The sequence below is a fragment of the Engystomops pustulosus genome, chromosome 6 (genome assembly GCF_040894005.1).
Source record: "Engystomops pustulosus chromosome 6, aEngPut4.maternal, whole genome shotgun sequence".
In the NCBI taxonomy this organism is placed as follows: Eukaryota; Metazoa; Chordata; class Amphibia; order Anura; family Leptodactylidae; genus Engystomops; species Engystomops pustulosus.
The window spans coordinates 104,319,961-104,335,938 of record NC_092416.1 but is presented as its reverse complement, the minus strand read 5'-3'; the positions used below and the strand labels follow the sequence as shown (position 1 = coordinate 104,335,938).

The 15,978-nt window shown below is 40.9% G+C and overlaps 2 long non-coding RNA genes across 2 annotated transcripts in view; one reads left to right on the top strand and one right to left on the bottom strand.

Annotated features, from left to right (window-relative positions):
- Positions 1–15,978, bottom strand: part of LOC140064064 (uncharacterized) — a 67,508-nt gene that overhangs the window by 45,878 nt on the left and 5,652 nt on the right. The window lies entirely within an intron of this gene.
- LOC140064061 (uncharacterized) lies at positions 5,017–7,235 on the top strand. The gene is made up of 2 exons (XR_011847687.1): positions 5,017–5,561; positions 6,772–7,235. It is a non-coding gene; the product is annotated as an uncharacterized lncRNA (long non-coding RNA).

Genomic DNA, 15,978 nt, shown 5'->3' with positions numbered 1-15,978 from the left:
CATATTCCTACGCATACTGGTGGTAGTTAAGCTAGTAGTTGTGGAACACCTGCTGATCCTGGTTTGGCACAGGTTGCACACCACAGTCCGTCGGTCATTCGGTGTTTCTTTAAAGAACCTCCAGACTTCTGAAAATCTAGCCCTCTGCGGCGTTCCCCTGCTCCCTCATCAGCAGGTGGTGTCTCACCCCACCCAGGACCACGGCCTCTGACCCCTGCAGTAGTTGGACGCCCACGTCCACGCCCTCGTCCTCTACCCCTCGCCCTCGGGTTAAACATTTTCCAAATTAAAGTGTAAACTTTAAAAAAATTTTTTTTTGTGTTTATTTTTTTTTATTTTTTTTAAACAAAACAATGCTATCCTATTGCTATGGCTAGTTTCTAACCTACACTGACAGCACACAACTGGATTTTGTGCTGTGCCTGATGACTTTGAGTTATAAAAAGAAATAAAGGTAAAAAAAAATAAATCAGCAGACTCTGCCTAATTCTAATCAAACCCCTAATAAATTGTCCCACTTCGGTGTTTAAGGTGGATATGTGTGTCACTAAGAGCTAAACACAACGGTCGCAAGTCTCCCTGCAAATTCCTCACAATATGGTACCAGCTGCACTACTAATGCCAGCAAGCCCAGCCACAAGCAAACAAAAAAAAGGAAAATATAACGCTATTGTAGGCCTAAGTAAGCCGTTGGGGTTCTCCTATGGCTATTTTCTAGCCTACACTGAAAGCACACTGCTTTGCAAGATGACTTTGAGCTATAAAAAGAAATAAAGGTAAAAAAAAAAAAATCAGCAGACTCTGCCTAATTCTAATCAAACCCCTAATAAATTGTCCCACTTCGGTGTTTAAGGTGGATATGTGTGTCACTAAGAGCTAAACACAATGGTAGCAAGTCTCCCTGCAAATTCCTCACAATATGGTACTAGCTGCACTACTAATGGCAGCAAGCCCAGCCACAGGCAAACCAAAAAAAAGTAAAATAAAACGTTATTGTAGCCCTAAGAAGGGCTGTTGGGTTCTTGTAGAATCACTCCTGCCTAACACTATTCTAATAGAACACCCTAATGCTTTCCCTGACCAGCAGCAGCTCTCTACCTAGCGGCATCCAGACAGAGAATGATACGAGCAGCGCGGGCAGGGACTAGTCTATTCCAGGGTCACCTGATCAGGCCAGCCAACCACTGCTATCGACGTGTAAGGGTACCACGTCATGCTGGGTGGAGTGCAGAGTCTCCTGGCTTGTGATTGGCTCTGTTTCTGGCTGCCAAAAATCATAATTGCAGGAGAAGTATTTCTCGAGTGGGCGAAGTATTCGTCCGAGCAACGAGCAGTTTCGAGTACGCTAATGCTCGAACGAGCATCAAGCTCGGACGAGTATGTTCGCTCATCTCTAATTTTTATGTTTAACAAGAAATATTGTGAATCCCGTTACATTTGAAGATTTCATCTCCTTTTTTTCTGGTTACAAGCGCACCCTACTGGCTACCCCTTTTTTTGCATTCCTGTATTGTTAAAATGGTGAAGCTGACAGAAAGTATAATACCTGCGGTAAAATTACCATTTTAATAAGCCCAATTTTATCTGCCTTAGAGAGTGGAAGTTTTTTCCAACCTCCAATTCTTTTCCTCAGTGTTCCAACTCGTGGTGCCAAATTTAAACCGTAAAATTCTTCCAACCTAAACCTCCACACCCAGATATTGAAATTTCTTGACACAGGCTAATGTAATGTTTTCCCTCGCCCAGTTTTTTACCAGTGGGTCTAGGGCCAGCATAATGGACTTCCCCCAGTTTATTTTTAAACCAGAAAATCTACCAAATTCCTCTACTACCTTAATTGCAATTGGGATAGATGTGGGAGCATTTTGTAAGAAAAGAGCTAGGTCATCTGCATATAAACAGATCTTATCGTCCGGTCCCCCACAACCCCCTCCAACTATCTTTGTTTCCATTCTTATTTTAATGGCAATGGGTTTCTATGTATATTGCAAAAATGTATTTCTACCAGGTATAAACCCGTTTTGATCCCCATGAATTATATCTTTTTTTTTTTTTTTTTTTTTTATAAATTTAAAAACATTACATATCAAAAACAGAAGGTAGACTTTCTCTCTCAATTGTATCCATACATAAAATTTCCATCTTCCAATTAATACAATAACACTTATCAACTTTGGTTGTCAGATAGTCTACCAGAACATTGTGATACAAATGTGAAGCATTTGGAGTGTGAATGATAATTACATCAATTAGAATGTGACAATGTGGCCTATTAAGTTTCTAATAAGGACTATACAAAATGGAGTAAAACCTTGTCCTTTGTCTCATCCATGATGTGATCACGCAGTGTTAAAAGCGAGAATCACGCGCTGCACAGGACAATAACAAGTCTTCTGCACATACCAGCGCGTGATCATTGATACATATGTTACAAAATGATGATGTGACAGTATCTAGTACGGAATAATGCCTTTGTTCATTTCATGTTCATATATGATACAAAATGATGATGCGGCAGTATCTAATATAGATAATGCCTTTGTTTATGAAATGTTATAAAAGCAAGGGGATCCTGACAGGGGGCAGGGACTTTCCAGACGGGACAAGTGGACGCACGTCTGTCTGTGATGCAAGCCGGGAAACTGCCTTCCTCTGTCGAGGTCCCCCGATAGGGAAGTGATGCTACAATATCCGGTAAATATATTGATGTTTGCTTCTCATGATTATAAGAATTATGTGATAAGGATATAATTATATGGTTTTATGTAATTTTCAATAATAAAGTATTACTGTTTTATTAATCCCAATCTGTGTGTTGGTGAGCGCTTCGTATGTTTGGGTACTGCCCGCACTTAGCTGACTCAGTAATACATAAATTGGCGTAGTCGGCAGGATATCGGAAGCGATATCTAAAGAACCATAGGGGATATCCTAAAACTAATTACATAGGGTGGAAGCATATTGGACACCGTACATTAGTGCAAATTTTTGACAATTGGCACGGTGCCAAGATGTTCCGGAAAAAGAAAGATACCAAAACCTCGCCACATGTACACGTCCCGGGCTGGTCCCAGTCTCCGTATGATAATGTGGTGCAGGAATTGTGTAGTTTAGGATTGTTGGAACCATGGGAAGCAAAATTAAAAGGGTCAGAACCCCTCGATCTAGTACACATACTAGAGGAGGTCCCTGTTAGGTCAGGTGATGCAGTAACCCCTCGATCTAGTACACATACTAGAGGAGGTCCCTGTTAGGTCAGGTGATGCAGTAACCCCTCGATCTAGTACACATACTAGAGGAGGTCCCTGTTAGGACAGGTGATGCAGTAACCCCTCGATCTAGTACACATACTAGAGGAGGTCCCTGTTAGGACAGGTGATGCAGTAACCCCTTCATCTAGTACACATACTAGAGGAGGTCCCTGTTAGGTCAGGTGATGCAGTAACCCCTCGATCTAGTACACATACTATAGGAGGTCCCTGTTAGGACAGGTGATGCAGTAACCCCTTCATCTAGTACACATACTAGAGGAGGTCCCTGTTAGGACAGGTGATGTAGTAAGCCCTTCATCTAGTACACATACTAGAGGAGGTCCCTGTTAAGTCAGGTGATGCAGTTGCTTTAGGCAGACATTGTTGGATATTGGCAAGTGCCTACAGACGTATGCATGAGTGCAATCAACAACTTCATAGGAAAGAGTCTCAGTTAGAGCAGAAACTGAGTTGGGAGGGAAGAAGGTGGTGTTGGAGTGTAATACCCGCCTTCTGAATGATAAACTACAGCATTATAAGAGCATTGCAGAAAATACTGCTGTAAAAATAGCCCAGAATAAATACAGGAAAAGAAAGGGCAAAGTTAACAAAAACAAGGTGCACAAAATTATTGCAGAAGCCTCAATAGATTGCAATCCAGATAAGTGGGATGGGGATGTGTGGGATTCTTCCTCTAATTCAGAATGGGAGGACCCCCCCAGACCCTGTAATAGAAACCCCCCCCCCCCGAGTGTGTTAGCCAAACCTATCAGAAAAAGATTAGAGAGAACAGGAGAAAGTGAGATGCAGTGGTTGGTCAGAGTAAGTGAATATGGAGGAACGGGAGTAATGCTGGATGAGGGAGATGTGGGAAAGTTTATCAATCTATCCCTATTACACAATGTTCTTTTAAGACCTACTTTGTGGATACCGGGATAAGGGTGCAGAATTTACTTATAATTCTGGCTCACTGTTTCCAGAACAGGTATCCGGCAGAGTTAGATTTGCCGTTGAATGAGAAACCCTGGTATACTATAAGGGATGGTCTTGAGAGACTAAAAGAGGAGGCAATGCGTAGCGCCTTATCTGTATTAGGGATGGAAGATGATTTCCTGAACTACCCTCTCACAGCCAGCATAAGAAATAGTCACACCTCCAGCATATAAAGCAGTCATTTTAACCCTTACGGTAACAATGACTGGAGAAGCTATTAGCACAGTGTTGGCCAGAATGAGAAAGTTGCAAGATATGAGAGATTCGAAAGAACCTGCAGCCCCCAAACACTCGGGGAACAGTAAACCTTATAACTCAGATTGGAGGAAAAAACAAGAAGGGGATTCTAGTAGGGTCTTGAGGAAAGATAAGTTTCAAGCTCTGCTGAAAGCTGGGGTGAAAAAGGAACATATCGATGGGAAGGAAACTCAGGAATTATAGAGAATGTATAAACAAAAAGTATTATCAGTAAAAAAGGCTAGCACAGGAGAGCCCTAAAAGAAGGATGTTCTTAAACCATAGGAAATTTCTTGGACAGATTATCAAGCTGTGTATCCTTGGGAGGAACTGGCGGCCGCGGTTGCAACCGAGGTAACACAAGAAATGAAGAAAAAGTCATTAATCACTGATTTAGGATCACATAATAAAACAGCATGAGTAGCCAGCCAAACCCCTGTGTTTATAAAAAGAGATGATCTCCCCTATGTTAATCTTAGCATCCACTGGAATGGGGGTAATGTTCAAAGAGTCCCATCTTTGATTAGTACGGCTACTTTAATATGTGGAAATCCCTACAAATTTAAAGGTCCTAAAGTACAAATAGCAGGATTAGGTGGTAAGGTGATTACAGGGGTACAAACCAAAGTGGCCCTTAAAATAGGCAACTTGCCCATTAGAAACTACCCCGTTTTGGTGGTCCCGATACCAGAATACATTATTGACATTGATATTCTTAAAGGGATAACACTACATTTGAAAGAAGGAAAATTTGCATTTGGGGTAAGAAAAACGGAAAATTAAGCCGGTATTGGTAGGGAAGGTATAAATGCCCCCAATACATATTCTCCCAGCTTCTAAACTAGTTGCCTTGAAAAAGTATCGAATTCCCAGGGGATACAAATAAATTGTTGAATACACCCCTACTACTGTTTTTCATGTTGATGCTGTACCAACTGATTCACTTGAACGTTTGTTTAATTCCAAAGCAGATAAACAAGCAGCGATCAGAACAGCAGACACTTCTTCCAAAAAGAAAAGCAATCATGGCTTCAGGGTACACAACAAAAGGGGGCACTTGGGAGAAAAAGCTACTTACAGGTGGGCCCAAGAGAGAGGAATTCCTCTAACCCTTGACATAATTAAAGATACCATCCAGAATTGCCCATATGTCAACATAGCCAGAAAAGAGAAGTTCCCCACACAGTAATGGGACACATAGGTCGAGGACAACTACCAGCTCCAATTTGGCAAATTGATTTCATTGGCCCTCTGCCAGAAAGAAGGGGATGCAGGTATTTGTGTACGGCAGTGGATACATACTCAGGATTGAGGGTAGGATTTCCTTGTAAATCTGCCACTCAATGGAGTACACTGAGAACTTTGGAAACTGTTACCCAGTATTATGGAGTCCCGTTGCAGATGCAATCAGACAATGGGTCACATTTTACTGGAAAACAGGATAAAAAGTATGCACAAAACAACAACATCCACGGGGTATATCATATGCCTTACTATCCTCAAGCAGCAGTGTTAGTGGAAAGGATGAATGGGTTGCTTAAAAGCACCCTAAAGAAGCTAAACCCGTCAGACAGTGCATATGGGCAATGGAAGGATCACCTTAGTGAGGATCTACAGATTTTAAATAATAGGCCCATTACTGATTCAATGACTCCTTTAATGAGGATGTTGACCCCTAATATCACTGTAAAAGTTAATAATATAGTAGATTCACTGCTGTATAAGAAAATTCAGGAAATGCAGTTACACCCATTCGAGCTACACCACTGTCGGCAGGTTTGGATCTCAGCTCAATGGAGGTAAATCTTATCTCCTCAGGTAAGGTTCAGGAAATAGCCACTTGTTTAGGATGTAAAATTACAAAAGTTCACTATGAGCAAATAGTCACAAGATCTAGTTTAGCTCTGAAAGGATGTGTAGTGTTGGGAGGCGTAATTGATGAAGATTATCAGGGTGAGATGATCAACTTGGGTACAGAGAAAAACCAAACAATTGCCCAGTTATTTCTTATTCCCATCAATAATGCTACTCCAAAAGAAGGGTCTGTCCCATTAGAAGTTAACATAAGGGGAGATAAAAGTTTTGGCTCTTCTGATGCTACCAATTTTGGAGCTAAAATATGGGTTCTACATAACCAAGGACCGCCCTCTCCCACAGAAGTGATAGCAGTGGGGAAAGCTAGAACCTTGTTGATCATGAGACCTGGAGTAGAAAAATGGGAATATGTTCCACAGGAAAAATGTTACTTAAGAGAATGAGGAAATATAATGTTTGTGTTTCTTTCCCTTAGACGTACCTAACTATTGGAATCCTTGAAGGCGGGTATTTGGCCGGAAGTAAAACCTGAACGCCTGGTGCCTTATTGGAAAAGACTAACATCACCACACTAGGATGGAGTTGGAAAGGAAATCCTACTAATCGAACCTAGGATAATTTCACCTGTTTTGCAAAGAAAACATGTTTGGTTGCTGATATATCTTTTGAACAAGGACAAGGTTGGAGAGGACCACCGGAATCCTCCAGCAACCTATTTAGGCCTTGGTATTTGATGTACCAGGACAATTTGAATACAATCATTGATTCTAAAGTACAATTAAAATGTTGTAAACAGCTAGCAAATTAGCCATGTGCCATGTGCCTAGTCCTAATAACAAAAGTAGATCCAGGACATATTAAAAGAATACCCTCTACTTGTGCCAAAGTGGGAACAAAAAAAAAACTGTTATAATGACTACAGTGACATTTCTTCCTCTACCTGAATGTAACCAGAAAAGAAAAAGAAGAGCTTGGTATGATATTTTACTGGGAGGATACGGTGCAGTAACTGGTACTCTCAATGGATTTGATATTGAGACTATAGCCAACAAGCTAAGCCAAGCTGGAAAAGGAATTCAGGATGCATTGACTCTACAAGGACAATGGATGCCTACCATATGGCACCCTTGGCGATAAGCCATTGATGTGGACACTTTTCTATCAAGGACTGTTAATAGAACTGATAATATTTTAGAGGGTTTAGAGGTTAATACTGGCACAGTTTTGAATTTCACTCTATGTACTATGCAAGTAGTATACTATATACAACAGCATGATGCTATACAAACTAAGTTGATGACTGGGAATGAAGCAGTGTGGCGAGAAGTGTTTAAAACTGCCATACCGAGTCAATCCTGGCTCAAGATTGATGCTCCAAAAATGATACATATATATATGGTATAATCAATGTATACAATGTAACCAAGGTAAAAACTATGTGTAAATTTGTAGTAATGTTTATACTGTTGGGGCCCCCAGGATCTCAGCACTATTGGATGCAAGAGTTCCAGGGGACCTACATAGATTCACAGAATTATACTCATGATTTATCTTTTTGCAATGACACATTAGAGGGAAAGATTTGTAGATTACAATCCAAGACTTATGAATCATGCTTGTTACAGGGTTCTATTAATGTATGTAAATTTACTATATTGCCATTAACCTATCAGTTATTAGTTGAAGTAGCCCCTCAAAAAATATGTGTGGTCGCTAATGTTCCTGTTATTCCAAGAATGGAAACGCCCTTTGTAGGATGCATGAAAAATGTATCTGTGTTAGTTTGGAATAATGAAACTTTCTTGTTAATTCATTATCACATCATATCCAAAGATATAAAATGTACTCCACTTACTCTAGAAGTGCAGTCATGGGATTTGAATTTGACTAAGTTAAAACAACTAATCCAACATTCAGAGTTTGGACAACAATTGATTCAACAATTGAATAAGAGTGTGCAATACCATACTGTCACAACAACTATAGTAGCTGATAAAATAGTTAAGATGGGTTCTTCCATCCAAGAAGCTACATCACATCACTGGTGGGACATTTTCATGGGATATTCTCCATCTGCAGAGAGGATGTTAAATTGGTTGATACATCCTGTGCTTGTAATTGCTATTATTGTAATTACATTATCTATCTGGAATTGCTATATGACTTATAAATTGTTTACCAGACCACGAGTTGTCATGGTCAACTAGAGAAACATCAAATAGTCTACATTGTCAAGGACCGATTGTGATACAAATGTGAAGCATTTGGAGTGTGAATGATAATTACATCAATTAGAATGTGACAATGTGGCCTATTAAGTTTCTAATAAGGACTATACAAAATGGAGTAAAACCTTGTCCTTTGTCTCATCCATGATGTGATCACGCAGTGTTAAAAGCGAGAATCACGCGCTGCACAGGACAATAACAAGTCTTCTGCACATACCAGCGCGTGATCATTGATACATATGTTACAAAATGATGATGTGACAGTATCTAGTACGGAATAATGCCTTTGTTCATTTCATGTTCATATATGATACAAAATGATGATGCGGCAGTATCTAATATAGATAATGCCTTTGTTTATGAAATGTTATAAAAGCAAGGGGATCCTGACAGGGGGCAGGGACTTTCCAGACGGGACAAGTGGACGCACGTCTGTCTGTGATGCAAGCCGGGAAACTGCCTTCCTCTGTCGAGGTCCCCCGATAGGGAAGTGATGCTCCAATATCCGGTAAATATATTGATGTTTGCTTCTCATGATTATAAGAATTATGTGATAAGGATATAATTATATGGTTTTATGTAATTTTCAATAATAAAGTATTACTGTTTTATTAATCCCAATCTGTGTGTTGGTGAGCGCTTCGTATGTTTGGGTACTGCCCGCACTTAGCTGACTCAGTAATACAAACATACAGTATTTTTGATGTCTTAGCCATGCAAATACAGTTCTACAGCATTTATATAAATACATACAATTTCCATCTTTAATTATAAACTACCTCTTGTTCTCTTAATTCATAACTTTTATTCCTAAAGGACAATCTCCCACCATTCCCCTCGTCTCCCCCCAACCCATGAAAAAAAAAAAAAAAAAGTGAAAAAGAAATCTCTCTCCCCCAAACCCACGATCTTAACAGCCGCCCTCACATGTACCCAGCATCCAGATCTCTTCTCTACAGAACTTATTATTTATCCAAGGGTGCCAGTCAACACATATTTTTTTCTATATCGGGGTGCCCTACCAAAGCTTTAGCAAAGCCGTCAGCTAAGATGATGTTATTTACAACACTCTGCCACATTCCAATTGTCGGAGTGTCTTTAGCCATCCATTTTCTAACGAGACAGAATCTTGCTGCAAATAACAATTTTTTCACCACATATAGTTTAACTGTTTTGCAGCATCCCTCATCCACAATACCCAACACACAAACCTGTAGTGTGTCCTGGATAGTGACATTGAAGATCTTCCCTATCTCCGCTAATACCCCCCCCCCCAAATCTCCTGATCCTGGGGCAGAACCACAAAAGGTGGATATCATCTGCCTTCTCAAAACCGCATCTTTTGCAGCCGTAGATCCTGGGCCCGAATCTTGATAGTATTTTCGGTGTATAATATATACAGTTCAGGATAAACAGTTGGGCGAGGCAATGGGCAGGGATAGTGAAGACCCTCCTCACATCCAGGAGCACCTTTTCCCAGACTCTTTCCTCCAATATCCCCACATCTCCCGCCCATTTATTTATTATTCTTTTAGTGAGTTTTCTCACTCATCGGCCAAAATCTTAGTAACTTCTTACTTTTAAATTTAGTGCCCAACAGACCCCATACACCTTCTAAGAGTGGGTGTAGCTCCTCCGAAATCCCCACTGATCTATCCAATGCTCTCCACCAATGCTTGATCTGCAAATAAGTATAATACCCAGCGGAATCAATCCCATATTCCTGTTGTAATTGCTGGAAGGATTTGAAAACCCCTTTATCTAAAAATTGTGTGATATATTTTAAATTACATTCCAGCCAAGGTTTCCCATTTGTATCGGGGACCTTCCACTTCCTATTGCCCCATAATGGTGATATTGGTAGGGGTCCTGTGCTATTGGATTGGGCCTTGAGCGCTTTCCAAGTTTCGAGCATCAGGTATAGAGTGGGGAGGGAGATGTCTATTTTAGGTGTTCTCCATATTTCTGTCTCAAGAATTTCTATCACATTATATCCAAAGTTCTTTAATTGGGGGCTGCTGACAGTCTCAAATGAGGTCTTGTCCCAGACCGATATATACTTTGTCTGAGAAATAACAAAGTACTTTCTTAGATCTGGTAATCCAAATCCCCCCTTCTCATAAGGCTGTTGCAAGATCTCCATCATAATTCGAGACTGTTTACCCCGCCATACCAATTCAGCCAACAGGCTTTCAATAATTTTAAATACCTTATGGGGAACCATAATTGGAGATGCCGCGAGGGCGTATAGCAGCTTAGGGAGTATTAGAATCTTAATAACAACGACCCTGCCCATCATATTTAATGTCAATTTTTTCCATGTTTTTGCCTTCTTCCTGATTTTCGCTATATTTGGTAAGATGTTTTTCTCGACAAAGTCCAAGATATTATCTGAGATATTTAACAATGCATCCCTTTGACATAATAATGAGTTCCTGAGGGGAAGGGGCATCCATTTAATCAAGGGGCAATCATGCAGACTTATGCCAGTTAATACTCAAACCAGAGAGTTTCTCGTATTCCTTAAAGATCTGAAAAACTCTAGTAATGGACCTATGTTGGCCTAAATATAACAGGACATCGCCGGCATATAGCGATATCTTCTCATGAGATTCTCCCTGTCTGAAGCCCACTATATCCCGATCCCGTCTGATTCTACACGCCAGGGGTTCCATAGCAATAGCAAACAAGAGTGGTGATAGTGGACACCCCTGGCGAGTTCCTCTATTCAATTTAAAGGATCTAGAAACCGATCCGTTAATCAGCACTCTGGCCGAGGAGATGAATCTCTTCCCAAACTCCATTCGGGCCATCGTGTGCGATAGAAATTTCCACTCCAGGGTGTCAAAGGCCCTTGAAGCGTTGGGAAAAGCAGGGAGCGCTGCCCGGGACTGGAAGTTGTAAACTGCATATTTAGAAAGAGTCTACGGAGGTTATCGAGGGTCGAACCGCCTGGCATAAAGCCATTTTGGTCTGGGTGCACTACCTCTCTTATCACCTTCTTTAATCTCTCTGCCAACACCTTGGCGAGAAGTTTGTTGTCGACATTGATGAGAGAGATAGGGCGGTAAGCATCCACCTTACGGATATCTTTATCTGGTTTGGGTATTAATATGATTAATGCCTCCCTCATTGAGGGTGGTAAAAACCCCTTATCAAGGTGACCAAGTGACCCAGTATCTCTTCCCCATACATGCCATAAAATTCAAAGGCAATGCCATCCAGTCCCGGGGTACTACCACCCGCCACCATGGACAGTGCCCGTCGGACCTCCTCCACCCCAATATCCATATCTATTAATTTTGGAATAGAGCCTGCTTCTAAAATTTCCGTTATATCCTCCTGTGAGGGTGAATTACAAGAGGTGTACAGGTCCTCGAAGTATCTAGTGAAAATTTCTAAAATCTCCTCAGGTTTAACCGTGTAACCTCCCCCTTGTGCTTCTATACAGTGAATATGTGCTTTTTCCCTATTATCCCTAACTAAATTGGCCAGCATTCCCAGATGCGTTTGCCTGCAGACCTCTTTTCCTGGCCTGGGCCGAGATTTTCCTATCCGCCTGATTTTTTAGCAACTCCATATAGCATGTCCGGGATTCCTCCCAAGCCAGTCTATTACCTTCTGTGGGCTGCCTAAGAAATACCTCTTCCAATTCCTTAACTTTAATTTCTAATTCCTGTCTTCCCTTATTCAATTGTGCCTTATACCAACATAATTGTGCTTTATATTCCCCCCTAATAAATGCTTTTGCTGTGTCCCAAATAATATCTTTTCCAGCCGAATCTTTGCTTCGTGCAAAGATTTCAAGCTATTTATAAACCTATCCTGTCTACCTAACATCCCTAACCACGTGGGTGATATCCTAATCTCATTAGACTTATTATGTGCGCCAAGCTTTATTGAGATTATCAATGGTGCGTGGTCCGAAACCCCTCTAGACCCAAAAGTAAAATCTTTAATAATCTTTTGCAATCTCATTGCAAGCACTTTGGAAAAGATCACTTGTAAAACAGGAAATGAATCCAGCGCTTGACCCAGGTAAGTAGTAAAACTTCTTCTTTTATTGAAATAATGCTTGTGGTAATACAGCTTAAAATGCACGAACCGCCTGTATCTTGAGTCATCAGCGAGCTATGACAGATGGTGGTAACCTGGCTTCGCCTACGCGTTTCTAGTGTCCGCAGACACTCTTATTCATGGCTAGTGTCACGGATTTGATCAAATCAAAAAAATTGTTAATAACTGTCTCCCAATTTTGTTCCAAGATAGTAAGGTGGCAGAAATTCTGAAAAGTGGATGTAACATAGTATCTCGAAAGGCCACGTCCATAGGTAACCTCATAGCCCCTAGTTTCCCCAAAAGCGATAACAAGAAGAATTGGCTACATCATAAGGGCTTTTTCAAATGTGGCACCAATCCATGTAAGACATGCAATTACGCGCTACCCACAAAAACATTCTATAATTAAGACAATACACAACAGCACAACATAATGTCATACATGAATTGTAACAGTGAGGGTCTAATTTACATCATTGAATGTACACAATGCAATAAGAAATATGTTGGAGCCACAACAAGGAAACTAAAAGAGAGATTCCTGGAACACCTAAGAGATATGGGAAATACTACGCAACAAAAACAAATAATATCAGGGGCATCAAAACACTTTAATCAATTCCATGGTGGACAAACACAAAATTGTAGGGTATATGGAATAGAAAAGATAACATTAGGAAAAAGAGGAGGCGACATACAAAGGCGCCTATTTGACAGAGAGGCGTTTTGGATGTTCCATTTACAAACCAGATACCCTCAGGGTTTAAATTACAGAAACGAATTGATGTTCCACTATTAGGAACATAATGGGGACAACACAATAGAATAAATAACAACTCCCCTTAAAATTGCGATTTACTCCCCTCCTTTAAGTTTCTTTGTGCACCATAAATGTTTACAAGAATGTTTACAATGATGTTTACACGGATGTTCACACGGATGTTTACACTGATGTTTACAATGATGTTTACAAGGATGTTTACAAAACGTTTACAGTATAATACCTTAGACCCCAATATTATATAAACGCCCTCCTTGCCCTCCCATAATCATAGCATGTAACCCCACATTAAGATATTCTCATCTTGGGTCGTTCAAATGATAGTTAAAGCTAATATAACAGATTAGAACTGATTAATAACCATCACCACATTGTGCTGGACCATAGAATAAACTTACCCAAACGGAGTTGATAATAAGTAGAACACAAGTTATAGAGGTAATGTCTCCCTGTTTAAAAACGAATAGCACCGAAGCGGTGCCGTTTTGAAAACATAGTAACCTGCACTTGTTTTTAATTGTCTGTTTAATGCACGCACCCGCCAAAGAATAGTTTATATATGGCATCACACTTAATTATAGGCGCTTTCATTTTTAGAACCATACAAATCGGACAATATTTAGCACCACGCATGCCAAGGAATCCATGTCGGATTTTCTCTTTCTTTGCAAGGAATCCATGCCAGATTCTCTTTCTCTCTCTGTTGTTTCAGAGAGAGGTTTCTGGTTCACTTGCATTTATTGCCTCCTTGGCATCCGTGACACTAGCCATGAATAAGAGTGTCTGCGGACACTAGAAACGCGTAGGCGAAGCCAGGTTACCACCATCTGTCATAGCTCGCTGATGACTCAAGATACAGGCGGTTCGTGCATTTTAAGCTGTATTACCACAAGCATTATTTCAATAAAAGAAGAAGTTTTACTACTTACCTGGGTCAAGCGCTGGATTCATTTCCTGTTTTACAAGTGATATTACCCAAGCACCTGGTCCGTGCGGAATCCGAGGACGCCGAGACTTCCAGGACAACGTGGGGTGAGCTACAACTAAGAAACTTGATGTTTTTGTTTGATTTTTACTTTGGAAAAGATCTTAATATCAGTATTTATCAATGAAATAGGATGATATGATCCTACATCTACCCAATCTTTATCTTTCTTGGGAATCAGGACAATCCCTGGCTCCGCCATCAATCTGGAAACTCCTCCTTCCTCTATTACTTCCTCCAGAACTTCCAAAAGTCTAGGAAGCAAAATCTCCTCATGTTGTTTATAAAAGCTAAAGGGGAAACTGTCTGGACCAGGTGAGGTATCCCTACTGAAAGAGTCTAAGGCAGTTTTAATTTCTTGCATAGTGATAGGGTATCACTTGATTTGGGTTGCACTTCTTCCTTAATATCCATCTGTCCTTTAAGGATGCCAATCCAGTAAGGGTTTAGCTTAAATCGCCTATAACTTTGAGCCCCTGATTTTAAAATTATCATACCTGGTGCATGATCAGATATTATAATATTTTCATATACCATCTTACGAATCAGATTAAAAAAAGCGAATTTAGATCTTTATCTATCAAAGCTTCCTTTACCTCAAAATCAATATCTCGGTGTATTAGTACCAACACCCCTATTGAAAAAGAGATGCCAAATGCATGGAATTCCTTCCAGACCCAATTTCTCTTAAGCCGGTGGACATTTTCTGATATCAAATGAGTTTTGAAAAGGCAAACAATAGCTGGACTTACGTCAAATATTTGACAACGTTTTACTCTATCGCTAACCCCTCTGATATTCCATGTTAAGATTCTAGTATCCATGTTTTAGTAAAAAAAAAAAAAAACTGCTGGCAGACATGGGTTAGTCTCAGAAAAAGGCTCTGGCAGCATTTGTGGTTTAAAGCTCGCCTTAACATCCACCTTCCAGGTTAGCCATTCCTGACATTCTTATTGCGACTTCAGAGTATGCGAGTACCTTGCATGATACATTGTTCTCACCCACTTTTTTACCCAGTTATTCGGCACCACTGGTTCAGGAGCACATTCCAGCCTTCAGGTCGTCTTCTGGGAAGCAGGTGAAAGCCAAGGGGGGTAAAGCAGAGCAAAGAACAACGTTCAGCCGGCAGCGTTACCTCATCCTCCGTCCAGGACGTGGTCCATGGACAGCCTCCAGGACCTTAAAGAGCGACACAGCGGACTTGCAGTCACCACACTGCTGCAGGAAGTCAGTCCCGTCCATGTCCCCTTACAGGGACCGGGACGCCGCTCTGATCCGCGAGCCGCGTCTGCTCAACAATCAGCCACCTCCGTTGCGCCGTCTCACCTGGAGGCAACACGGACAGGCAGGAAAACAATGTCCATCTGGCAGGGACAACGAACAGGAGCAGCTCGGTAAGAGGTTTTGGCGAGGGGTGGCCGCGGCGTCTGCTTACTTCATGCTGTCATACACCTCCTTCGACAGTTAGAATGAGTTAATGCAGCAATTCAATATTTGCAGTGTTGACCCTTCATCTTCAGGCCTTTGCAATTCTCCTGGCATGCTCACAGTCAACTTCTGGACCAAATCCTGACTGATAGCAGTCCATTCTTGCACAATCAATGCTTGCATTTTGTCACAATTTGTCTT